This window comes from Lonchura striata, chromosome 19 (assembly GCF_050655825.1).
Source record: "Lonchura striata isolate lonStrDom1 chromosome 19, ASM5065582v1, whole genome shotgun sequence".
Taxonomy (NCBI): domain Eukaryota; kingdom Metazoa; phylum Chordata; class Aves; order Passeriformes; family Estrildidae; genus Lonchura; species Lonchura striata.
In genome coordinates, this window is record NC_140721.1 from 3,487,460 (window position 1) to 3,515,316 (window position 27,857).

Below are 27,857 nucleotides of genomic sequence, written 5' to 3' on the forward strand. Positions count from 1 at the left end.
GGTGAAGAGGAAGATTTTGGAGCATTAGCATCTTTCGGAGCAGAGGTCAGAGGTGAACAAAGAAACAGAGCTGGTGCTTCAGGGATGAGTGTGAAGGAATGTGAGGAAGAGCTGCTGGCCCAGTGCCCAGAGAGACCCTCACCATCACCACCATCCCCTCAGGACCTCAGGTGAGACCTCTGTGTGTCTCCCACCTTCTCTGGGCTTGCCCATGAGAGAGGCAAAGCTTCTCCTCCTCCTGCTTTTACCTTTTGCAAGTAAAATTGGGATAATACTTGCCATGCTTTGAGCTCTTTGTTTAGAAGACATGGTAAGCACAAATACTTTTAATGCCACTGCTCTGAAGCAATTTGTAATGCTTCCCTGGCAGTTTCCTCCCCTCCCATTTCCATGTTCATTAAACAAACCAGCAACCCCTGCCAAGACACAGCCAGGCTGAGCACCAGGCCAAGACACAAAAAAAAATTATTCTTCTGCAACTGGGGCTTCCCGGGTTTGTTCCCAGGAGCTGATTAAGGGCTTTGACATCAGCCTGGGGGCCCAGCTCATCCATCCTGCAGTGCCAGCTTTGCAGGCTGATGGCCACATTTTGGGCATCCCAGTCTGGACGGGCGTGTGCTCGGCTCTGCACAGGGGGGACGGAGCCCTCTGGGTGTCACAGGCTCCTGGGCCCACGTTCCCAGGATATGCTTCTGGCACAGGATGATTTAGAGCTGAATTCATGCACAGAAGCTGGCTGGGATGAGGAACAGGAGCAGCAGCTGCTGGCACAGCCCAGCCTGCAGGTGTGGGCTGGCAGGGCAGCTCTCCCCACCATGCACGGAGGAGCTGCTGCCATCACCTCGTTTTCCTTACATTTCTCCAAGCATTTCAACCCAGACAGCCCAGTGGTGAACTATCAAACTCTCAAACAAAAGCCAAACCATAACCAAGAGCCAAATGGGGAAGGAAATTAATCTCCAGCTTCCCCTAACATCAAGCTCTGCTCTGCAAAGCCCCTCGGGCTCCGTGTGTTTGCAACGTGCTGCAGTTTGGAGAATAAAACCCAGGCACTGGAGAAGCACAGAAGGGGCCCAGCAGTGCCAGCCAGCAAAACCATCATGTGCTGCTGCTTCCACCAGTATCTCACAGAGAAACTGCACCCAGGTGCTCCCAGAGGAAGAACTCTGCAGATGGCTGTTCCTGATTTGCAAAGAGAGGCAATCCCATTTCGCGAGATGGGAATGATCTGGGGACATAGAGAGAGGCAAGGTTTTGTGTCCTACCCCCCAGCCTTCCATTTCCAACAGACATATTAATGAATTCACAAACCAAATGGCCTTGGGCATGAAAAGAATAAAGAAACTGTACTCAGCACAGACCAGCCCCCTCACAATGACAGTGTTCAAACACAGAAGGTAAAATCCACTTCTGTGAAGTTTAAAGGGTGGGGAAAAGCTCTTTATAAGGATCACAGGCATTTAACAGGGTGCTGCAAACAATAAGGAAATTACAACTAGCAATCGGATCGTTCTCTTTAAATAGTTGCTTACATTACACTTCATTTTGCCAAGTCCTTTGTATACAGAAGCAGCTCCCCGGGGGCATCACGGTGGGTCCTGGCAGTTTTGCTTGGCTGGGGAAGCAGCAGGGTCTGCACTTGAGAGCCAAGAGGCTGCATGGACTCGCTGTGCTCAGAGGGAGGGGGCTGGAACACCCCAGACAAGGGGATAACAGCAAAGCAAACCTGCCCAAAGCACTGCAGCAAGCGTGGCATGGCTGGCTCCAGGCAGTCTGTGAGATCCAGCATGTGTGGCAGCTTTTGCCAACAGCTGGTCCTGGGTCTTCTCAGGATGTGTAAACCATCAGATCCCACTGGATACAAACTGCAGGCACTGCTCTTGGCAGACAATCTGCAATCCAGACACTCTGTCCCCATGAAATTAGGAGTTTCCACTTCCCACTCACCAGTGAGGGTCCAGAGGAGAATGCCTCAAGCAAGCATGAAGCCAGGTGTGTGTCAAAAGGATCAAAAAGCATCAAAAGAGGTCAACATGACATCTCTTAATGCTGGGGGAGCACGTCCATCGCTGAGCTCTGAGACTTGAACCTAAAGACCATCATGTCATGCTCAGTCACACCTTGGGTGAATGAGAAAAAGCAATTCAAATGGAAAGGTTTTACCCTGCACCTGTGCAAAAGCTCCCAGACACAGCCCAGGTAACACCAAAGTTTTAGAGCTTCCTACAGGCTGAGCAGCACTTCCTATTTTTAACAGATTTGCTGCCTGGGTTATCCCTGAAACTCATCACACAACACCAATGAACAAACACAACAATTGCACACAAAGCAACTGGAGTAGGGTTGCCATTTGAAGCCTACTACAAAAAAAAAATTGGAAGTTAGTGGTCTCGATGCACTAACCATATGAATTCCATCCAGGAATGTGCTGTTTAAAGTGGGAGCAGTTTGGTTTGACGAGTCCCCTGTGCGCCAGGAAAGCTGATGGGGAATGAGAAACGCACGCGCCGCAGGAGGAGTGCCAGGATCTACCACAATTCCCACCACCTTGGCCCTCATCAGCCAGATTCCAGCTTTTCCAGAGCCTGTCAGACGTTTGGGAAGGAAGCCTGATGGCTCCTTTTACTGCAGGTCTGACCTGAAAGAGCAGAGCCTTGCTAGGAAATGGGCTGGTTCATTTTAGCCAAGCTGAAAACAGCTCCCTGTGCGATTCCCACGCTGTGCCATTATTGTGCACCTCAACTACAGCTTCCACCTAAAGCCACTGGGATGACCCAACCTGTCTTGTGGCAAACCATTGTGCTAGTTAGTTTTTCTCAGGGTAAAATGCCAAGGATTTGCCCATGTGAAGATTCTGCAAAGGGAACAAGCTCAGCTTACACCCGCTGGTTGTGGTCCATGCAGAAAGGGAAATCCAGGAGAAAAAAGGCATCCCTGGTATGGGTACCTGCACAACCACACACCTCACAAAGGATTCTGTGTCAGGCTGGGTGTGGGATGCAGAAAGCAAATTACAACTTGCTGTGAGACTGAGGGCTGATGGCATGATAGCTCAGGCAGCAGGGCAGAGTGCTGCCTCAGCAACTCTGAAAAGCTGTTTTTCCTGCCGTGAAGAGGATGACATAGAAATAACATACTCCACACACTCTAAGGATTTGATCATCCATTTAAAGAGGGGATCTCTGCTCTGCTTCCCAACAGCTGCTGCAAATCTGTGGGATATCAAGCCAAAGCTAACACAGATGTGGAAATAATCTACGGGCTATTCAGCCTGAAAGCAGCTGATCCTCTCGCAGCGCCCTTCACTCCTGGTTCAGGCCTGCTAGAGCCACTGCTCACCCCAGGACACCCACTGGAGAAGCAGTGAGGAAATACAGCCCCTCACAAGCCTCTGTGCAGGCTGAGCAGCCTTACAGGAACTTCCCTGGCTCCTGTGCAGGTGGTTTAGTGCAGCCGTCCAGTGGAAAAACCAGAGTCACCAGATTCCTCGGGTAACTTTATCCCTGCACAAAAGCATCACCAGGACATCCTGGAAACCACAAACCCTGGGGGCTCCCTGCATGACTCCATCCACAGCCAGCTGTGAGAGGCTTTCAGAGATCTCTCATGATCTGAGGGCTGAGGTGATCCCCAGACATCAACCATGCAGCAGCACAAGGCTGCTCTCCCCACCCGTACTGGCTCCATTATTCTCCTCATCCTGATGACTGGGAATTCCTGGCTGAGAGGCTGGGGAGACGTTTGCAGACAGGCACAGTAATTTTTCCAGATAAAGGTGTCAGACGAGAGGTCTCCCCAGCAGCCCAGGGCTGGCACCCGGCCGGGGCGGATGAAATCCCCTCCTGCTCTGCTCCTTCTGCTGGGGAAGGGATCCCCCACTTCCAGCAGCTGCCGGGTGCTATTTTTGGTTGTGCTGATTGATTTATCAGTCCTGGTCGCATTCACTCGCTCACATAAACCCTGAGCTGCAGCAGTGAATGCTGGCAGAGATAAAGCACAAAACTGCCTGCAGTGCACTGAGCCCTGGCTGCTGGGAAAGTGGTCCTCCCACCCTCCTTGGGGGCTGCATTTCTCTGCTGTTGTGTGAAACTGGACCATAAAAGCTCTCACGCTTCCCTCTTCCATAGCACATGGAGCTGACTCCACCCAGGGATGCAGAGGGCAGAAATGGTCTCCACTCATCTTGCATCCACACTTCTACCCTGACCAGCAACAGAAGACAAAGCCAGTTTAAATACTCAAAGGCAGCTATAAATGAACATATTCCTGCTGTGGGTGGCTGCTGCTTTGTACTAGCACAAATGTAAAGCCACTTTTCTAAAAATTCACTCTTACCAGCAATACCTCCAAGGCTCTGGAGAATTCTGGCGAGGCATTGGAAAGATCCCACCTTCCAGCAGCCCCATGAGTGACCATGTGAGAGCACAGAGGGGTTTCCATTACAGCATGGGCTCAGCTCTTGCTGGCCTCTCATTCAACAGCCACAGGCTGAAACGTGAAGTCTGTCTGAGGAACACACGAGCAGCACTCAGGTGGAAAAGTGCCCTTGGTCCAGGGCTGCAGGGACCAGCAGAGCTCAATGTCCAGCTCTGCCACACAGAGCAGCTCCAGGCTGAGATATCCATGGCCATTCCCAGTGCTCCAGCGCTGCGGGAACCCCTCTGTCCTGGCTGACTGACAGTGTTAAACTGCAGCTTTTACATCGTGCCTTAAAGGGCTTACAAGCACCAGGGGCCACCCAGGCTCTGCAGACAACAGGCTGCTCCCTCTCCCTGTCGATTTAAATCTAGTTCACGCCTGTCCTTACCACTCAAGCTCAGCTTGGACAAAAGCTCCTCTTCCAGCCCTCCCTCACTGCTCCTTTTCCTTCGTGCATCCTCCTGAGCAGAAGGAGAAGGTGGTGAGGGAAAAGCACACAGCCAAGTAGTGGGGGGAGACCAGATGGTGCACGCCAAGGTCTGACCCTGTGACACGGAGGAGATCGAGCGAGGCTGGGGATAAATTCATGTCCATTGTGCTGTCGCCTCTCTCTGAAAGTAAATCAAAATCTAATTACAAAACACAATGGTGACAGAGATGTCTGCTCCGGGAACGTTAATGAGCTGAGGAGGGAGGATTTGGAATTGCAATAAACAAGATTGATGTGAACAGCTGAGATGGACAGTGCAGGGCACCGGGGCTGTGGGTCCTACAGACCCCATCGCTCCCCTCCCTGTGTGCTGCCTGCAGTGGCTGAAAGCCCAGTTAAAAACCAACCACTTTCCCCTGGCTCTCGGCCTGGCAGCACCTGCTGGGGACATTCCAGCAATGTGACTCGGTGCTAACAAAAACCTAAAAAAAAAAAAAAAAAAAATCAACCCAAAAGTCGTGCTTGTCACTTCCATCCTCTCCTTGCTGTGGCTCCATGGTGGGAGCCTGGCACAGCATGGCCCAGCTCTGCCCACATCACCCCACAGCTGCTGGGGGGACGGGGGAGACCCTGGGCTTTTGTTCTTCCTGACCAGGGAGCAGAGCAGCAGCAGGTTTGGAGGTGAGGAAGGAAATCCTCTCCACGGGTTTCTGGCACGGCGGCCGAGGGCTGCTCTTTGTTCCTTGAGCCAAAGGCTGCGATGGGGGACCTGGGCCAGCCCAACCTCGTGTCCTGGCGTTTCCTCCCATCTTCCTCCCTCAGCACCCCGCTCCCAGAGCTGCTGCTGCTCCTTGCAATCTGCCAGGCTGTGCCAGCCGAGCGCTTTGTTGGAGGGGGCTCCGAGCCCAGCTGCCTGCTCTCCCCCTGCCACACACACAGCTGACAGGCTGCATCCTCCACAGCCCACAGCTGATAGGAAAACATTTAATTTGAGCAGGGCTGAAGAGCAGTTAACATGATGTATGGAGAGCAAAGCCCCAGGGCCCGCAGCAGACACGGGAGCTGCCCGGCTGTTTTACATGTGCGGGTTTCAAAGAGCTGCTGGGATGGCAGCTCGATTTGATCTCAGGATCAGGAGGAAGCAGCATTTGACTAAACATACAGATAACAACACAGCCAGGAAATCGAGCAGGGAGGGTGCCACCAGACAGGCTGGTCTATCAACACCATGAGGATGCTTTTCATAAATATTTTTTTTTCCTCAAATTGTATTTGATAGCCCAAAGAATGCAGAAATTTAAGGATGCAGCATTGCACCCACAACTAGGAAACACACCTCCATGTATTTCAAATAAATGGGTTTTTTTCCTCCTTGTGCACCGCTCTTAAAAAGGGGCTTGCACATGTGCAAGGTATTTAATAAACATTTTTTCTTTCTGCAAACACACAAAAAGCAGTGAGGGCAGTGGGAGTTAAAGCATATGTGGGAAAAATTTAAGACACATATAGAAGTCTATCATCCATGGCCCCTATAAATTACTCCCCCAGATGACCAACACTGAGTAAGAAATAGCTATGTAAACAGAAAGGCAATAAGAAAAAATTATAATTTCTGTCTATGGGAAAGGGATATTTTTCCATCTGTTTATAGGAACGGCGAGGGGTGGGGCGGGAGTCTGGGATGTTGAATTGGAGTTCAGGGCCTCCCTTGGTCCCATGTCTCATCTGTCACTGGAAGTGGGACAGTTGCCAGAACATGGCTTTCCTACCCACTGCCTTTGCTGCTACTGTTCACTTGAGTGCTGGCAGTAATCTCAAGGTCAAACACCTTGCAATCCTGGATCATTAAGAAACAAACACTTCTGAAAAGCCTTGAGTTAAGACAGAGTTCCCACCAAACACAAAAGCCTTTTAAATCAGCAGGGAAATCGGGATTTGTTGTTTTGTTTTGTTTTGTTTAATGCACACAATGAGGTTATTAGTGGGGTTTCTGTTTTGTTTTCAGTGGTTAATCCGAGAGGGAACCTTACACAATCAGACCAACAAAATCCTGGAAAACAATGGAGTATTTGTTAGCACTGTAACACACCCTGGGGAGGGCTCCAGGAGCAGCCAGAGCAATGACAAGTCAGCACCAGGACATCCCCCAGAGCAGCTACACAAAAGATTCCTCTAAAACTATCAAGACATCATAGATACCCTCTTGTGCCCACTGCTGCTGAGGCACCCACTGGCTGGATGGCAAATTTGCTTTTCCACAGCACCTTTTGAAATGCAATAGCTCATCCATCACATCACTGTGATGCTTCCTTACAAAAAGCTCCACTCAACACAGCTCTTGCATCACTGCAAACACTCAGACTGTTTAAAAGCAGCCACTTTTCTCCAGCTGATCTCAGGGTGCACTGCTCGCTCTGGTCCCCCCTACAGCTGCATCCATCTCGGTGTCTCAGCACCGAATCTCATCTGGCAGCACTCCTGGTTTGCAAGCCAAGGAGGATTTTCATGCAAAGGTTACCCAGCTGCAGAGCTACAGAGGCCATAACCACAGCCCTGGCTGCGGGGGCAGCTCTGGGCTTTGCATGCAACAGGCTCTGCTCAAGGGATTCACTCCGTAACCACAGATCCAAAGATGCCAGGAACTAACCAGAGCCAGGTGCTCTCAAGCTCCAGCTGGAAAGAGCAATCCCTGCCACTGACAGCCCCGAGTAATCCTGCTCTTCCTCAGCTCTTGGGGTGGAAGGGATCCCACAGCCTGGAGCAGCTACAGTGCTCACAGGGACTTCTCCTTTGGAGCCCCGAGTCCATCCTGAGCAAACATCACACCACCAAAAGTGCAAAAACCACTGAGGATGATGTGTTTTCAGGGCCTCTGTGCCCTCCTGTCACACCTCACCAGCACAGCTGAGCCCCAGGGCTGTGCTGGCCTGAGCCAGCGCTGGGTGCCCTGCAGGGAAGAGCATCCGAGTGAGGTGTGACACGAGCAGGACAGATGGAACACAGGCTGCTGGAAAATGCTCCCGTGCTGAGCACTCCTCTCCCTCCTGCTCCCCAAGCTGACACTCAGCCCCTCGGCAGAAAGGCTGGAAATGTCATCCTGCCCCAGCCAATGATCTCTAAATGAGAAAACGTCACTGAGAGTCCCAAGTTTGCAATTAATCACCTGCACACATTAAAAACCAGGGCAGAGCGAAGCTGCCCAGAGATCAGATGCACCAACACCTCAACTGCAGCACAAACCAGCGGGTGGGGAGTTGGAGAAGCCATTTCTTCACCCACTCCTTTTGCAGAGCAGCTTTTCCATCACACTGGAAACACAGAAGGGAGGGACAGGGAAAGGAGCAGAGTCCTGGTATGGGCTGGGCACAGAGGAAGGGGAGGGACAGCCAGGATGGGGCCAGCAGACGGGGCTGAGGGGTTTATGACACACACACATGGTGGGCCAGGTGCAGGGCAGAGAGGGAACCCGATCTGTCCCCGAAACCCAGCACCAGCCACAGGAGGCCCCAGCTCCAGAGCCATCGACCCGGGAGGAATGGCACAGCAGCCTGCAATTCCCTCTTCTGCATTTTGCAACAGCCAAACCAGTTAAGAAGATGAACACAGACAGTGAAAAATCAGAAGCAAGGTCAAGCTCCGCTGATGGAAGCTCCCAAGGAGCCAAGAGCCTGCAGTCAGCATATGGATGAGGGGAGGACACTGGTGAGAGAGAGCCTTGGCCACCGTGTCCCTCCTGCCACCACCAGCATGGCACAGACAGTCGTGGAGAAACAAGGAGCTGCTGCCAGGAACTGATGAAACGTGAATCCCACGGGGGTGTTCAAAATGTCAGATAAGATGCAGCATATTTAATTCCCTCTGCTGACAGCCAGCCCCAGCTGGAGGAGGAGGATTCAGAGAGAGAAGGATACCCAGCACCAGCCCTGCCACTGAGTCTCTGAGTCAAGAACAAAGCAGGAGGTGCCACCCAGCCCTCTGTGTCAAGAGGGACACAAAAACCTCATGTTTTTGGTGAGAATATGGGAGATTCTGTGCAAAGAAAAAGCAAATTGTGTGTTCTTTTATAACATGCCGAAAACTTCTGTGTGCTGGCAGTGAACCTCCTCAGATGGGGCTGTATTTCAGCTGTTACTATATTCAGTTTGTAAAATGCTCTGGGATGATAAAAATCACTCCAGAAACAGTTACTAAAACTGCTTCCAGGAAATAGATTCACAGAGTTGGAGAAAGCCTGGTGTTTTTACAAGAGCTTCAACTAGAGAAAGACCAAAGATAAGCAAGAAATTTTGCTTCCTTGTCTTTTCAGCAATAAAAAGGAGCTGCACTGGGGTTTATTTGATTCTGTAACATACAAAACAACCATCAGTTGTTTCCTCAGAGAGTAGCCTGATCTGAGATGGACAGATAACACCCCTCAAATCACCTGGAGCTGAAGGCTTTCTGCCTTAGTCAAGCTCTGGATTTGTCTGCTCGCATTCTTGTTTAATCCTGTTGCTTTCCATGATTATTGAATTGTCCAGAAGATGATCCCAGGGTGACTAAATCCACACTGCAAGAACAGGGATTTTATCCAGGAAAAGCACCGTGGGAGCACAGCCCATCTCCCCATCCCCACTCCAGCCTCAGTGCTAGGAAGCAGCATGTTTGGAGTTGGATGAGCCACAGGAAACGCATCCACTTGTGTCCAAGTGACTTCTTCCAAGGATCTGCCATGAAGTTTTAGGCTTAGTCACCCCATCCCCACCCCTGGGTCAGAACTGATTGAATGCAGCCCCCGAGTCAAACTCCAAGAGCTCATCTCGTTTGGCAGCCCTGCGCTTCCAAGCCTTTCCCCTCCTCTCCCTCTCCCTCCTCTCCTTCAATTATCTTGCTTCATCTTTATTCTGTTTCCAGGAACACTTAGCAACAGGCTCTCGCAATCAGCCACCGGCAGGCAGGATCTGAGGAGGAGACTGCAGTTGAGATGACCTTTTGCTACACTCATGCAAATTTTAAAGAAAGTATGTGAACAATTTGCCTTTTAAGCATCCTCTGCCTACATTCACCGGGAGTTAATTCTCCTTCTCTCCTTAGAGGCATCAGAAACATCAGATTTTCTGATTTTACACTAATGAGAACAAAACCTGAGGCTTAATTCCAGCTTACTTTGTGGGAATTTTTTTTTTCTGTATCTCACGCTGTGAGAAGAACCTGAATGGGCAGAAATTAATATGTGACACCTACCCTGGCCTAGACACCAGGCCTGCTCAGGCACCACGTGTTCCTGTCAGCAAAAGCCAAATGTGGATTGAGGGTCCATCCCAGCAGCCAAACTGGTCCTGAGATGGACAAGATGCTGTTGGCTCCTCTTGGTGAGCAGCTTTCACTGATCACCATCAGAGACTTTCATCCCAGGACAGCCCCAGGGCATGCCAGGAGCCAAACATTGCCTCAGCCTCCCCAGGAACCCCAGCTTTTTGTGATCTCCATAATTAAAGGCAGCAGATAAAGGCTGGGACAGTGGTTCAGGACTCTCATTCCCATGGGACTCCTGGAGTGCTCCTGCCAAATCCAGGGATTTTGGCAAGTGGCGTCATCCAGAGCAACACACCAACCACCACAGAGGTCTGGGAGGGCAACACTGATGCTGGATGGATGGAAATGATAAATAACAAGCCTGGGTTTGGAAAACCACTCAACAAACTCACAGCAGCCGTTTTTACAGCCACCCCAATGGGTGCTGGCAGAGGAGAACAAGCAGCAGCCTTGATTTTCATCAGATTTAAATCAAATCCCCAAAGCTTTCCAGCACTTTCCCTGTCACTCAGTAATTTTCTCACATACACAAACAAGTTTGGAGACAGCCCAAAGTGCACACCAGGACAGCCAGTGCAGCTTGCAGGGCACAGGGGCATTACTGCATTTAGTACTTTCTCCTTAAAACAAATACTCTGTGTTTGGAATAAAAAAATCCTGTATTTCTTGCAGTGGCTAGAAGCTGAAGGGAGGGAATGGGTGAATATCCAGGTACCAAGGCAGGCAGCACACCTCCTGCTTTCTGTGGAGTTCATAACCAGGGAAAGAATTTGCAGGGCCCTGATCTAGGAAACAAACAAAACAAAGTCCCTCACAGATCTTTGATACTTCAGATAATCTTAAAAAGTATAATCTACTGCTTTTTTTTTTTTCCTTTAAAAAATGAAAAGTCTAAATAAGCACATCATTGATCCGATTGCTGAGAACAGCATCTGGAACATCAATCTCTGCCTGAGACTGCAGAAGCTGCAGGAGAGCTCAAAGCAGCCAAGGCTGCCCTTGAACCAGATGCTGCTCACTCTTACAGAAACGCCTGTGGATCTGTGTGAAAATGATTAAACAAAATTGCTCCCTCTTTTTCCAGCTTCAGAACTCAAATCTGTTTTCTCTTAGAGGGCAGATGCTCATTACATATCCCACAGCACATCAAAGAGCAGGAAAAGAAGGAAGGCAGCCACCCTGCCATGCACCAGTGCCCAGGGTCCTGCCTGAGCAGCACCCACCCCCTCCCCTCCCCAGAGCCCTTGGCTTGGGGTACAGAGGGTAAAAATGCCTCTTCAAGCTTTGGTCCTCACTTAGTGTCAGCATGAAAGGTGCCACTCAGGGGCTGTCTGTTCCAACAGCAGCAAACAGCAGCCCTGTGTTCTGTAGGCAATTCTTGTGGGGCTTCAAAAACTCCAGCTACTGCAGCACCTCGGGGAGCCCCAAAACTTGGGTATTTCTCCAATATTCCTTCTCCAGCAGTGTTTGAGCATTCAGAGCAGAACATGAGGGATCATCAATCCGGTCCCAGACCTGTAACCCCCATCCAGATCCAAGCAGCACCTCCTTCAGATGCTCATTAACAAAATGAGATCATCAAGAGAGAGTTGCAAAAGGTGCCAGGGGCCTCCCAACCCCCAGGAGAGGCTCAGCAGGATGTGACCTTAGGGGCACCAAACCCTGTGCCTTTAATGCCACACCTGATTCAAACCCCTGCGCTCAGAGGTGAAAGGCAAGTGACAGATGGGAGACCTCACTCGTTTATTTTAGTTCAAAGACCTCAGAAAACTCAAGGCAATCACTCACCAGCTCGGATAGTTAAGGAGGAGTGTGGGGAAGTGTGCCTGGGCAGCAGGAAGCACAAAGGCAGCTTCGTCCAAGATCCAAGGGAGAGGAGTCACAGCCAGGCTCTTACTGAACAGCTTCTTCCAGGCAAGCCACTGCCTCATCCGTCTTAATCCTTGACCGCTGAGAGATGAAAACAATTTATCCTCGTTCCCTGCTCTTACTGAGGGGTTACAAGAAATAAAACTAAACCAAAGATCAGGGTTATATAGCTCTTCTCAGAAAAGCTCTGCCTGACCTGGACTTTCTCAGTATGCTTTTATCTAGGAGTGTTTTGGCTAAAGCTTAGCCCAGGAAAGCCATGTGAGCCAGGCAGTTAAAAACCTGGTACTTTTCATGTTTATACAGCCAGCTAAGCAGCACACTACAAAGGCTTTTATTCCAAGTCTCTCCTGACAAGCCAGCATCGATAAATTACATAATCTCCCAGGAATTATGATGCACAGGAGGAAAGAAACTTCAATTTTCTAGGTAAGAATGAAAGGCTCAGAAACTGAGAACTGAAGGAAAAGTCTGTACAAAAATCATCCCAAGATTAGAAGGCAACTTTTTTTTGTACTAAAAGGAGACAGCAAAACCTGCTGTAGATGCTAACACACTTCTTCCCCATGGCTACCAAGAACTCTACAGGTCCAGAGCTGAAGACAGAAATACCTCAAAGCTTTCTCTTCTCTCAGATATCTTTATTTCCAGAAAAACCAATCTGAAACAAGCCCTGTGTTTGACAAGCAGAGCAAATGGCTACAAGCACGAGAAGAGATGAGCTTCCCAGTCTGAGAGGTGCAACTGAGCAATGAATCATGGAACAGAATCATGGAACAGCCTGAGCTGGAAGGGACCCACCAGGATCATCAAAGCTGCTGTCAATGGGGTGCATCCAAGTACAGCCCGAGCTCCCAGGTTGAACCAGGCTTCACACACTGACTGTGTACTGAGCTGTGTTGGTTTTACATGCTGTGTGTGCAAGAGCCAGGAAAAATCCATCTTCAATGTCATAACAAACCCTAAGGTAAACACAAAGGCAAGGCCAGGCATATTATTCAGTAAAACAGGCACATAAAGGAAAAGGCAGCCCTGGCCATGTGTTTGCTCCTGATTTTTGTTGTTTCTCAGGGAGCACACACAAAAATGGGCCACTTTAAGCCTTGCATGAAGCAGATGCTCCCCTCTCCAAGAACAAACCTGCTGTTCCTAATAAAAAGCAGGAGTTTTGCAGAAGAAACCTGCACTTCACAGTCTGTGCACTCCCCCAGCACTGAGTGAGAAAGGAGCTCACCTTGGCCCCCTTGCAGACACCATGCCCAGGGGCTGGGCAGCTGGGATAAACACCCAAACCCAGGGAATTCCCAAACTCTGAGAAACCAAACCAGAGCCAGCTGGTCTGTAAGGCTGCAACCCTACAGGAGAGTTGTGTCTTCAAGTTATGAAGTTTATGGCGTTTGCCCTGCACATGAGAAACTACCCACATGGGTTTTTAAGGTGGTGGGCAAAGGAAGGGGTGTCTGAGAGTCCAGGTGCCCAGTCAGGCCAGGAAGCAGCCAAAGGAAGAGTCCACCTGCACAGAACCTTCTAGAGTAGCTCTAACACAGCTGGATTTGGTCTTTTGTGCTTCCTCCAGGAAAGGCTGAGCAGCTCTTCCCTCCACTGGGCAGAGCTGGAGCCTGGTTAAATTCCGGGCACAGAATCGGCGGCACTTTGGATTAGTGACAACTTCAAAAGGAGGAGAAAAGCCCTTCTCGGGTAAGTCCTTGCTGCTCAGTTTGCTGAAGGGCATCAGGACAGCCTGAGCCAGCAGCAGCTTGGCTGAACATTTCCAGACTCCATCTGGCAGCCTGGCACCCAGCCTGCTCCTCCTTTTCCGTGCCAACAGGGACACGCGGACCCGCCTTGGTTACGGCAGCTCCAGGGGAAAGGATGAGCAACTTCTACACCAAAGATTCTTCCACACATTGCACAAAATTCATGCTTTTGAACTCCCTGCTAGCTTAGGAAACGAGAGATTTCAATCCCCAAAAACAACCTGTTTGTATAAATAAATAAATAAATAGGCAGGAGTGCCAGATTCTGCTCCGAATCCCAGGGAATCAGCAGGTGGCAGATGGTTAAAGCCAGAACAAGGCTATTTCAGAGCTGCAAGTTGAAATATCCCCCTCCATCCTCCCTGTAGATCTACAGGAGGGCCACAGGGAAGATTTAGCACCTGCAGCTTTGGGTTGTTGTGGTTACCTTTTAGCCCATTCAAAAGAATATTACAATGTGTTCCCCAAGGGAGTCCATAAATAGCAAAGGATTCTGCTCTAATCCCCTATCTACTCCTTTCTGGATAATATGGCATTTGGACAAGCACTGCCAAAACACAGATTTATGGCGAAGCTGAGAGTTTGCATGGCCAGCACATGCTCTAAAAACTCAGGATTCCAAGGAATAAATAAAGCCTCTCCTAGGATATAGACAGCTCTTCAGTAATGGAAGCTTCATGCAGATACAAACCTGCTTGCAGGATTTCTGCTTCCCTCTGCCACACCAGGCAAAAGACAAGTTTATATTGATTTTCCCCAACACCAAAATCAACTGTTCTCACTGGGTGTTCTTGCTGAAACCACCACCACACAGTCACTTCCCATTTCTTTACTAATACTTTATAACATCTATCAGCTATTACCTATCCAACCAGCTTCAAACTTCTTTTCTGACAGTGACCAACATCAAAGGGGAAAGAACTAAGAAAACTGCAGACTAAAGGAACTATAAAAAGTACAACTCATGAGTGCTACAGTTTTACTGCTCCACTGGAGACACCAGGGAGCTGTGTGCTCTTAGAAGTTCCTCAGCAAATGGTGTATTAAAAAAAAAAAAAACAAAACCAAAAACCAACCAAATAACAGCAACTTTGCAGACAACTCGGTGCTACTGCAACTAGATTTTGTAGTGGAAATGCTGAAAAGCACCTGGACAACTGAGCCAGTGTAACACACACGTGTGGCTGTGAGGGGCTGACCACAGCAGAGCCAGTGCAGATAGAAAATTCAGCACCAAGTGAAAGCAAATGTATTTTGCCCACCTGAAAAGCCAAGCCAGTGAAGACACATCCACTCCTAGAGGCACCAGGCAGGATTGTTTCCTACTCCACACTTCCCAGGTGTGATTTTAAATTACTCACTGCTGGGGCTGTCACACACCTCCCTTGGGTGCCTGCACACAGCCCTATACAAAGGCACAGCAGCAGGGGCTGGGAGGTGCATGCTAGGGTACAAAAAAAAGAAAAACCCAGTCATTTTTGACAAAGGAGAAGTGCTGCATCCCTGCTGAATCTCTGTTGTTGCCTACACACCCTTTGGATCCTGGCTACTTGCAAGCAAAACATAAAACCAAGGATATTTGTTCAAAACCCACAGGCGGACACTGTGATCCTATTGAAGAAAAAAATACAACTGGCATTCATTCTAAAAACTTCCCACCACTGGGACTGGGATTCAAAACCAGCACTGGGCAGTGAGGCCAAAACACACTGAGAGTAGACGCCTGCAAAAGATTCCAAGGGAAATTAGTTATGTGGGTTTTAACAAAAATAAAATTAAATCCAATGTTTACAAAGGGAAAAAAAAAAAAAAAAAAGGCAGCTTCCCTAGGAGACAGTGCTGCAAACACCCTTTGCAGATAAGCCAAGACCTGTCTGAGGCTTCCTGTGCCAGTGAGGTTTCCTGGGTGTCTGTGCCAGTGTGTGCAGAGAGGGGAAAGGCAAAATCCAAATGCTGAGCAGGCAGCAGCTGCCTCCTCCCGTCCTTGGGGCTGCCCTGCCCTCCTCCACAAGGCAGAGCCACTCTGGGGCTGGCCACTGGCTCTGAGGGGCATCCATCCATCCATCCATCCATCCATCCATCCATCCATCCATCCATCCATCCATCCATCCATCCATCCATCCATCCCTCCTCTTCTATCAGCCTCAGGGAGCTCTGGCCAAGGGAGGACGAGCTCCTGGCTTTCCACTGCTCTGATTCTTCTGTCTCATCTCTCTCCAGGAAGAGACATGCTGAGCTAAAGCTGAACGAGCAAGTGGCTTTACAGAAAGCCCTAGCTTCCCTTTCTCTGTGCTAAAGTCAGCCTGATTCTGTAAACTTTTCTTTTTCCCTTAAGTAATTTTTCTGCAGCTGAGTCACACATAGCCTCTGCCAGGAATTTTTATAATCACTGAATTAGAGCAAGGTTTTGCCTGTGCATGCCTGACAACATCTGCTGATGGAAGCGAGCTCTGCTCAAACCCTCGCAGAGCCCTGGAGGAGCAGGGCAGAGCTCTGCCCTTCCTCCCAACAGCACCTCTCGTGGGGCTCTTCTTGCTGCTCCTCCTGCAGAGAGCTTTGCAGTTCCCAATCCACGTTTTGGGAGGAAGGAAACAAGCTGGAATGATGTGGGAATCCATGGTTTCCCTCTGGCTGCCCTGGCAGGTCTGGAACCCTGGCAGGGGTCAGGAACCCCCCCATACAGAGCCCCCAGAGACACTGTCTGTGATCTCTGTCCATGCAAAAGAGCTTTCAATCTTACAAGATGCATTACCAGCTCTGAATGTTTGATATAAGTAATAATTAAGTGTGGCATGGGTGCAAAAGTAAAATTTTAGGATTTTATATAGAGGGTTCAAAGGAGGCAAGATGGAGGAAATTGGGTGTGCCTTGTCCTTTTTCTCCTCTTCATGCCCTCCATGTCTCACTGTGGTGTTGGCATTTTTCTGTTGGTTCAGGCTGGGGACACACTGTCCAACGTAGGTGACAGATATTGGCACGTTATTGTAAATGCAGCCCAGGGAGTTTCTGGTATTTAATGTTTGTCACATCCCACTGAGGGCAGAGCCCCACACGCTGTTAGAGATAAACAGAATAAACAACCTGGAAACCAGCACAGACCAATTATGGCTTCTGCTTTGGCAGGGGGCTGACAGACAGAGACTTTCTACAATTCAGAATCATCAATAGCTCAGATTCTGACAGAGTGAAGTCCAAAGGGTGCTGAAGCAGGGGGAGGAACCCTGGCTGCCTCTTGGCTCTCCAAGCCTCTTGCTGGAGCATCCCTGAGGCAGCACCCCCAGTTATGTGCCTCTCCATCAGCTGCATAGCTGCAAAGCCATCGTGCGTCACATCTTCCTCGGAGACAGACAACGCTGTGGAGTCCCACAAAACCACAGAAGGAAATAACTCCCTCGACCTCCTCCTCCAATGGACACAAGGAGTTGTTCTGCAAGCGAGGCTCCAACACACAACACTGGTCCAGACTAAAGATCAAACACAACTCATGTTCACATAATCCAAAAGCAGACATCTGGCATCAGCAGCCTAAACTACACACTTCCTGGATGATTTAAACACCTCCCACTTTATGCTGCAGGTCAGAAATGCAAAGGAATTGCCATCTTCAGGACTGAGCTGTTCAGCCTCCTCCTTGTTACTGGTTGCTGGAGAATGATCCTGTCCCCTCCTGGCAGTGGAGTAATTCATCCCAAAGGGCTGCATTAAGGAAACACTACAGCTGCCAAGCCCTGAAAAGCAAGGATGTGCTGGAAATATGCTGTCTCTGTAGCTTTAATCTGGTCCACTCGCAGGGGTCTGTACAGCATGGCCACATACCATGTGTGCACACAGTCCTGACGCAGTTACAACCAAGAATAGCTGTTCAGCAAGAGAGGAATTACTCAGTTCTGGGTTTCGGCTGGTTGTGCATGCACAGCACTCAGCTCTCTTCACTTCACACTTTTCATATGCTGCTCCAAGGCAAAAATGAAGGCGCCTTGCCATTACAGACTGGGATTATTCTCAAAGGATTCTGAATTTATTTTCATAAAATCCTCGAGAACTACATTCACAACACCTCAGGTTTACAGATGAAGAAAAGAGTTACAGAGAAGCTCTAGGCACCCAGTTCCAGAATCAGCCTACAGCCCCCTTTTAAAAAATAAATAGCACTGAGAGGAATTTAAATGTTTGACGTACAACTTCCCATGAGATCATCTGCAGCAGGAGCGCTCAGCACTTCTGCAACTCAACCTCACCCTGGGGACCTGGGAAATCAAGTCCCTCGTTGTGCATGAAAAGCAATTTACCCAGCACCATCCCCGAGCCCTGCAGCAGCAGCAGAGCAGGAATTCCCATCTCCTTAACCAGCACTTTCTCCTCTTTTTCCATCACTTGCCTCCAAGCCTGTGAAGGGCTGGGGTCCTCCCCATGGAACCCCATCCTTCACTGGGCTGCCTCAGCTGCCCTCCAGGAGCAGCAAGGGCAGGGGTGCCATGGAAAAACCCCATACGTGATCCCATAATTAGAAACGGCATCCTAACCTATACATGGGGATGAATTGAGGTTGCAGAGGAACACTGTAAATTGGATGCACATTTCTTGTTCCATTTTACTGCTTTTTATTTTTTTTCTGCCCTCTCCCTTATTGGGCTTTGGCTGCGCTTCAGATTAAGCTCCTAATAAGGGCTGGAGTTGGATGGGATTTTTTCAGCCCATCAGATTGCAGCCTTCCAAGCCATTGAAATGAGATTCAAGCTGAACTTGAATTTTCAATAGTTCGGCCTAAAGGCGAGAGTGTTAACAACAGACCTGCCAACACCTTCCCCACACAAAATGTCTGAAAACTCGTCTACACATCAAATGCTGCTTGGGCTCTGCTAGACAAAAGCCACAAAGCCAGCATCTCAAATCCACTGCTGACTTGCTCAGCTGGTTCTTCTGCCAGTGAAGCTCATACATTTTCTCTGAAAATCCACAGAACCTCTGTGTTCTCTCTAGGAAAAGGGGTTTCCCCCCAGGAACACAGCTGCTGTAGTTTCACTATGATAAGGAGATATCAGGTGGACACAAAGGATGCAGACACACACCACTTCACACAACACAAATTATACAGCCCCAAAATTAAAGATACTCCAATCACATGCACAGGCTTTAATCAAGGCCTCTACCAGCACACATTTTTAAATGAACACATTTTTAAATGCTGAATTCTATTTTCTTGAGGACATGAATGCTTCAGCTTCCACGCCACCAAAATTATTTCCATTTCACATTTCCAGTAAGTATGGCTGGAACATGAACATGAACATCCATGACTACTTTGGCCAGTGCTGCAGGGAGCAGTGCAGTGAAGGGAAGGTGCTCCTCTCCTTTGATGAGAAACAAGAAGAGAAAAGGGAATCATGTTTTCTTGAACTGCATCCAAGGGAAAGTATGCCCTGCTGGAGTGCCTGGCAGGGCATCAACAGCAATGGAAATTTCAGCTTTCAAAGAAATAATACTCAAGAAGGGGGTGGGAATATCGTGTAGGAGCTGACGTGACACTAATCCCATGGACTGCATTACAAACTGCCACTCCTCTCCAATGAAATTAAATCCTCTGCAGAAAAGTCATCTGGCTCCAACATTTTTTAGTAAATAGAGCATAAAACAGAATGAAGAAGAGCTCATAACTGAGCAGAAAATGGGCTCAGATGGGCTGCTACAGGCAGGAGGGACAGCAGACCACTGGGATTTTGCATTTTAATTTGGATGGTCACTGCAGGATCTCAGAACACCAACACAACGCAACGGGGGCCCTCTGCTCACTGCGAGGGGAAGGAGAGCAAGGTGGGAGAAAAGCACAGCAACTCCTGCAAGAAGTTCTGGGCTTGATTATGAACTTATTTAATTGAGTACCATTTAGCTAAGCGAGTGGGGAAGAGCCCTGTGGTGTCCTCCAGTGGCTCTTGCCAGGGAAGCTGCAGTGGGGCTGCTCATTCACCCTGAGCAGCAGCTGCTCACACCAATCTCCATTTCTCTGTCGGGAGCTGCTGCCACCAGCACAAACAAGAAACACTGAAAAAGTGTCAGTAAATGGCACTTTGAAATCAGAAGGTGTCTGGCAGCTCTGTGTCAGTGTGATGTACCCTCCAGGGCAATTGCACACCGGCTCGTGTAGCTTGAAGCTCTGAGCAAAGCAAATATTGTGAATAATGGTGGAGGGAAAAAACCCACAAAATGGCAATGAAAGTGTTTGCCCAAGCTCAGGTCAGGCAAGACTTTTCTATCTCTGTGACAATGTCCAGTCTGCTGAGCTACAGAAGAAGTTTAATATCTTTCTACAGGTTCATGTTCTCAGCATGGCTCTGGCCATGAATCCACAGCAGCAACACTGATGCATCTTCAGCTACTGCAAGGACGACTGGAGGTATTTAACAGCTGAAGGGAAACGCAGGTAAAGTTTGTTTGCCCCTCATTTTTGTGTCACTAAGCAGCTGTAGGCGGACACAGGCAAAGCACTGACTTGTGCAGAAGCAGCTCAGGGCCAGGCACAGTCTCACTGAGTGCAGAGGGACAGAGCCAACATCCACACGGATCCTGATTCTCTTAAATTCACCAAAGCCTCTCCAGGGCCAGCTGTGCTTTTGCACAAGGCAGATTTATCCTCAGGGCCAGCAAATGCCATGCGAGACACGCACACAGAGCAGCAGAGGGAAGACAAAATCTGTAGCTGTGCTAATTGCTGGAGTAATTACAAATTAAAATACCAAACTAAATACCACAAGTCTGAGAAGAAGCAAAGAACCCTTTTCCTTTCTAGGAGCTGCCTCTCACAAGTGACTTTTGCCATCAGGAATCACCTCCACGGGCCCAGACAGAAGTCTGAGCAGATGAACAAAAAATGTCAGGTATTTTTCTTTTCAATAGATTTTAATCCAGACAGGATGAAAAATCTTTTCTCTTGAGCAATTGAGTTTTCCCCACAACAGACATGAGCTGACATGTTCTGAGCGTTTGATATTTCAGTCCCAATTAATAAAATAGTAATTGCTGCACCTAAGGGGTTCTGAGCTCCCTAAGAGGAAACACTTTATACATACACAGATTTTCCTAAGCTTTACCACTACATACTTAAGACATGGATTGAGGGATGAATCACAACTTCAAATTCTTCACTACTAAGCCTGGCAATCAACACTGCCACTTTCTGGCAAGGAAACCCTAAAAGCCTTCACCTGTGATGTCATCTGCTAACAGATTTATGTTCCATGGGGCATTCCTGTCCTGTGACTCCTTCACTGAGGAGGCAGCTGGCTAACAGAATTTGTTCTGGATAATCCCTTCTCTGGCTCTCAGGAGGGGAGGAAAGAGATGAAGATGCACTCAGCCAGAGATGGCAGCCACCACTTTTAGGGAACTTATTACACCCCAGCCACCTGCCAGGTGCAAATCCCATTTTGAGCCTGGAGAAGGCAGCAGCATGAAGACAGAAGGGAGGTGAGGGAAGTCTGCACCTCCCAGATCCCAAACATGTGTGTCCACAAGGCAGGAGGCATCAAGCCTGGCCTGTCACTGTGGAGGAGAGGTAACACACAGCCCTACAAAACCAACTGTAGGGTAATCTTCAAATGTATTCTCTGAGCCCAGCACGACAGACCCCGAGCTGCCAGCAGGGCTGTAATCTCTGCCTGGGGTTATTATTTTCATAATTAGAGGGATGGCCACAGACAGAGGTGGTATTTGGTGGCCTCTTAACCTAGAGACTTACTGGGGTTTATGCAGATGACTCCACTTTTTCAGCAGCAAAGCCTGCAGCAAATCCTCGTGGGGACAAACATCAAACCAAGATCTGGATGTGGCTCAACACAAGGCCACTGCTCGGTCAGCCAGAGCCAAAGAACAACAACCAAAAAAAAAAAAACACAAAAACATGCAGAGCTCAGAGGGAGTTTAAGTTTTAAAACTGAGTAAACCCTGCAATTCAACTTTGGGCTGTCTGAAGCAAAGTGACTTTTCAGGTGAGGCACCACTCCTTGCTCCAGCCTGGTCCTCACACCTCTCTCCTTCCATCCACCTGCTTCTCCCACACTCACCATCCCTCTCCAAAACATCTCTTCCCAAGCTAGGAGCCTCCTCCCAGCCTACCACATCCCCATTTTTCCACCTGAAGAGCCACAGGTCCCACGAAGCTGGCAGGGACATGCCTGCAGGGAAAGGCAGGGACAGCCACCTACTCTTCTGCTTTAAAGCAACAATTAACTGGTTTGAAAACTGCCTCTCTAGGCAAAAACTCATCCTGGGAGCCACCAGGGTGACAAACATCTATTTTGTGCATCACCTAAGAGATAAACACCAATCGATGCCCTGGATGCTCCTGTCACACACAATAATTAAACCATCAGTCGGGACACAGTGAATTAATGCAGACAGAGGGGGACAAAGGAATGAAATCGTTTCACTTGAATCCTCACAGCTTAACAAAAGCAAAACCAGGCCGGACCTATTGAGGAAAAAAAAGCAAAAGGTAGAAGAAATCTCATTTAACAGCTGCTTTTCCCAGAGAGAAAAGCAGAAAACCAAGTATGCAGCAAACCAGGATCAGGCTGGAATGAAGAGTGGCACTGAGGGCATTGCTGTGCCACAGGCAGGAGCACACACAGGACATTCCTGCCTTGATCATCAAGAAAACACTGCAACAGAGGTGGTCTGCAGGACAAAGAGGAGGAAAATCCCCGGAACAGCAGCCCATAGCATTTTCCATTCCTTTAAGAAAAGAAGGAGTGGAAGCTGTGCCACACGTTAGCACTTAAGTAGTCCCTATCCTCAGTTTCCCACCATCTGTACTAGTCTCTGAAACTCCCCTACTTATTGAATTTATTGCTGTGTGTCTCCACCAAAATCAAAGACCTAAATATCAGCAATCTTGGTGGGAGGCGTCCAGCTGCTCCGGCTCACGGGAGGAACAAACCCTGTTTGTGCAAAGTCGCATTGAGAAAGCCAGGCAGCAAATCTCCCCTAGGAACAACTTCCCATGCTTTCAGATTAGCAGATCAAGCTGCAGGCATGAAGACCTTTCCCCCTGTCTATCTGTGAAATCCAGTGCTTTAGGACACAGAAATGGGTTTTTTCTAAGCCTGGAACGAAGCGATTTTGGAAGTGCAGGGCACAGCAGCAGCGGGGGGCAGTGGCTGAGGGAAGCAGAGCTCCAACTCGGGGTCATGATCGTGTGCTGTGTGAAATGGGGCTTTTCCAGGGGGGATGGACTGCTGGGACCTGGCAACCATGGCTGTGGCAGAGGCACAGCCCCACTCTGGTCACTCATCCAGCCCCTTCTCACCTCTGCTTCCTTGCCCGCGGGGTGAAGCCAGCAGGATTTCCCTAATTTGGAAATTTCCAAGCAGAGATTACAGGGAAGAGCTCGTTAGGAGCAGCCTGTAATGTAGCAGTGACCTCTGTTCTGTGCCCACAAACCTGAATCAAAAAGGGAGCATCCTAAAAAATCAGCTCGTGGAGTCAGCAGCCTCTCAGAAGCAAATAAGCACAGCTCCCTGCCCTCTTAAAACACCAGATATCAGCTGATAAAAGAGGAGCAATCCTGCAAGCCAAACACCCGGGCAGTACTTGCAAGGCAGGATTTGTAGCCTGCTGCTCTTTGATTTGCTCTGGGAGCGACAGAACAGTAGTCAGAAAAACATGAAGGGGAAGAACATTTTTAATGTTCTGGTGACCTGACTGATGCTGCAAATCCCAAATCCCAAGACCCAGACCCAAGACTGTGCACAAGGACTGGGGTGATGGTGTTGCTCAGACCCTGAGCTGCACTTGGAAGAGCAGACAGGGACAGCAGCTCCTCAGTGGGGCTGGGGACACCACAGACCCCACGAGCTCTTGGACTCACTTGGCTCTCAGGGGCTGAAACAGCCACACAAAGGAAGTTTCATCTCCTTCACGGATCTGACAGCAGATCTGGAAATTGTCATCTCCTTCCCACGCCGTCACACAGCTTGGTTCATTTGAAAGCTGTTTTATCCTGGCTCAGTTCAGCTCGTCTTGTTCCTGCACACAACAGCAGCAGCCAAGCGAAGAGGGGACAAACTGGGACCCCCAGCCAGGGGCAAGTGGATGCTGAACACGCAAGTGGATGCTAAACTGCAAACACAACCAAAACACTCCACACATGTTCTTTCAACCAGCAGCGAGCACGAGGGGATGGAGCCGAGACCCCTGGCAACACCACTAAAATCCCTGTGTTTCTCCTTTATTTTGGGAGAGGCAGAATAATCCTTTTGAACTACCCAAGTGGGGGAGAACCAGCATCTGTTCAGATTCAACAGCTTGGGTCTCACTGCTTCAGCTCCAGCTCTTTACCAGTGGATGGGGAAAGTCTCTAGCTTTTATTCCAGGGCCTTTCAGCAGAGGCTGGCAGAGCACCTCACAGACATTTAATTAAATCCTGCAGCCCACCCCTGTGAGGAAGGAATTATAAACAGCCCCCAGCTCAAGCAGCAGCTCAAGCATCTCTTTCTGTGGTATGGCTCAGTTGCAGGAGTGCAGCAGTCCCCACTCCACCAAGCTCCTAAATACACATCAAACAGTCCAGAGACTTTGAAGAGCCAGCAGAGCAGAGCAGAGTGACCAGGAGCATCCTCTGATGGGATGGGTAGGGGCCCCTCTCCACTCTCAGAGCCACAGTTTTTTGTTACCCCTCTGCAAATTAAACTACACATTTCCAAAGTATGGCATTCCTGGTGACCACTTCATCCACCCAACAGCCCTGGGAGCTTCATAAAATGGAAGAACACCTTTTTTCCTTTCTTTTTTTTTTTTTTTCCCCATGCTCACCTATGAAGTGAGACTTCTGCTGGCTGAATTACATCTATTTAAACAAAAGTTCAGACATCTGCCTTTGCACAGTGTCAGCTGCGAGAAATGAGCTAACATCCAGATGCAGTGGCATGTCAGGATTAGCCCAGGCTGGGGCAGGAATGCTTCCATGTATGGAAAAATATTGGAGCAGTGAAACCATAAGCTTGGAGCTGAGTGAAGTGAGAGGCCCTGTCAATGAAACTGCAGGCTCAGGTTTAGAGGATTTAGCAGCTCAGATCCACCATAAGATCCTCAGTGTGCATTACAATAAATTTCACACTTTTTCCAAAAGGGATTCCTACAGCAGTGCTGAGATTCCTGAGGGTGAGATCCTGCTGGCTCTGGAAGCCAGGCTGGACCTGCTGGGCACCATGAATGCTCCCCATGCCAGGCACAGGCTCGGGTGCTGATGGAGACATTTTGGCTGCTGCTTGCCCATCCCTGGGCTGCTGCCTTCTGCCCAGCAGGGTCTCTCAAAGCCAGCTCAGAGCTGGAAGGAAGGATGCAGCAGTGGCAGTTCAAAAGTTGGATCAGCTTGGCTGGGGAAGCAGAGCCCACTGTTGTGGCAAGGGCAGCGCCAGGGCACGGGGAGAGAGCCAGGGCAGTGCCCCCATCAGCGTGACACAAATCAAACAGGCTCATTTGGCAGCATCCCCAGCTAACACTAATGAAGTCACAGCTATGACTTCATCTCTCCAGTGGGAATCTCCTGGGAGCAAGGGAGAACTAGAATTTCTCTCTCCGGCTCGCTCATGCAGTTGCAATTTGTTTCAGTCGCCTTATATTCTCTTCTGCAAGCATTACTTAATTCTCACCCAGATTTTTAAATCCTTGCCCTGAAATGTAAAATAATGTTTCCTTCTCAGCTGTCAAAGCCCAGCCTTGCTGAGATCCCTCCTGGTGGGATCTGACTCCTTGTGCCAGCTGCCATCCACTCCCTGGGGTCTCAGCCCACAGCTGAGGATGCCACCAGCTATTTTTCAGACCTCAAGTATGTAACTAAAATCTGGTCACTCTTGCCAAATTCATTTTAAATAGGTATTTTTGCACCTTTCCTCCATTAAAATATTTTTAAGTCAGGCTGGATTTAGCCACAGTTGCAAAGACAGACAAAATGCTGCTGGAGGACCCTGGAGCTTCCCTCCTTGGCTGGACAGGACAGACTCCAACGCTGCAAAAACCACCCAGCAATGAATGTCGCACACCACCCTGCCTGGAGATGCACCCAAGAATTGTCCCAGGGTATCCCTGCTGCCTTCCTCATCCCCAGCTGTGCTGAGGGTTTGCTCCCCTGCCATTCCTGGTCTCCACAGCTGCAGCAGCACCGAGCACTAGGAATGCACCTTTAGGAGCCAGATTCTCTGTGGTGTTTGGGCTCTCCCCACACAGGCAGGGAGCCTGCACCCCCCTCACTGCCCTGTGCCTTGCTGAGGGCTCCCATCCCTTTGTTTTTAGGGCAGAGGGGCTTGCTGAGCCCCAGCATGGGTTGGATCAGGTGGCAGATGCTCGGCTACTGCCCTGATGCAACTGAGCAGTCACTCACCCGCACTAAAGAAAGACTGCAAATTCTTTACATATTAATTGCTGCTTGCAATTGTTCTCAGTGCTGACAGACAGACGTGAGAGTATGCAGAAAACATTCCTGCATCTTTTTATTTCCACCCTTCCATTAGTTGGGTGTACTCTCTGCCAAATCAATAAGAGACTGCATTTTCCTTGGAAAACTGAGATGATGAAAATGTGATCAGCTACGAGACAAGGCACTCACGTTGTAATCTGAAATACTCACATAATTCACTTTCCCATGAGAGAATTTAACAGGTCTATCTGCTTACTTGTCAACTCATCCCACCCCCAGCTTCTCCATTGACCCTGTCTTTAATTTACAACCTACAGATTTAGCTCTGATTGTGGTTTTTTGCCTACGGAGCATCAGCTGAGAGGCAGCAGCTCCAGCCAGAGGAACCTGCTCTGCAGAGGGACATCCAGGCAGTGCTGGAGACATCCCCCTCCCCAGAACACCCTCTAGTCCCCCATCTGGGCTCCCACCTCCAGGACAAAGAGGAATTAATGCACCCAAAGCCCAAGCTGTAATAAATCCAAGCACCCTCCCCAGGCTGGCAGCACTCCCTCCTTTCCCCACCGTTATTATCTGGAGATGGCACAAAGTGATCTGGCTACAAAAACAGCCCAAACCTATCGTGCCTTACAGAACCAGTTTAGAGAGCACACGCAGCTATAAAGTCGTGATTATTCAGTATTCAAGCCAGCCTGAAAGCTCAGGAGTCAGCTTGTATCTGCTGAAAGCAGGGGGCCTGAAATTATCCGTGAATGGTTCAAAGCTGCAGTTAATTCAACATCTCGACTTTCAAAAGCATAAAAATCACAGATTCCTGGAGCGTGCGAGCTTTTCAAAAATTACAAACTACTAACTGTCAAATCAAAGCAGCAAATAGAAATCCACATGGCTGATAAGACAAATAGTTGCATTTTAAAGAGTAATTAAATATCACTTTGGAATATTTTGCTTGGAACTTGTTTCCATGATAAAAACAATGGGGAGGGGAAGGAGAAGGAAGCAATCCACACACACCAATAAGCTTCTCATCAAACAAATCCAACAAATGCTCAGGCTGCTGAAATTTGTTTTGCTGAGTTCAGAGTTCAGCCTGCTGTACCACAGCCTCCCATGCCCTCTTCGTTTCCCTAGATCCCTAAATTTCACATCAAACTCCAGTAAGGAGGAGGCAATCACTACGTGAATCTGGATTGTTGGAGAGGAGAGTTGGGACAAGAATCCCCATGGTGTGGTCACTAAAAACTGCAATATTTTCTGATTTGACTAAGATTAAAACCATGTCCCAGCTTCCATGCTGGGAGCATGGCTGAAAAAAAATCGGAATGCAAAACACAGAGCTCTACCCAGATGAAATTCAGAAGTGAAACCTTACCCCAGTCCCACACACTCACCCCACCAAGTTCTGCTTCGAAACACTAAAAGTTTGTCCATGAGAAAGGATCAAAAATCTCCAAATTATCCTGGGCTCTTCCGAAACCCAAACCTGCCAGCAATGAACTCACCATGAATTTCACCCAAACTTTCTAGTGCTAAGCAATACCTGTGGGCAGCAATATATAAGGATTGAGTACTGAAGAAGGAGACAGCTACTGCATTTTGGATTAAAATGTTATTGAACCGCTTGGAGAAGCCACCATCCAAAGGCCACACAAAGCTGAAGTCAGTTTTTGGGATGGGA

At 49.0% G+C, this 27,857-nt stretch overlaps 1 protein-coding gene across 1 annotated transcript in view; it reads right to left on the reverse strand.

Moving 5' to 3' along the window:
• The window catches only part of NXN (nucleoredoxin), a 47,414-nt gene that overhangs the window by 13,465 nt on the left and 6,092 nt on the right, over positions 1–27,857 (reverse strand). The window lies entirely within an intron of this gene.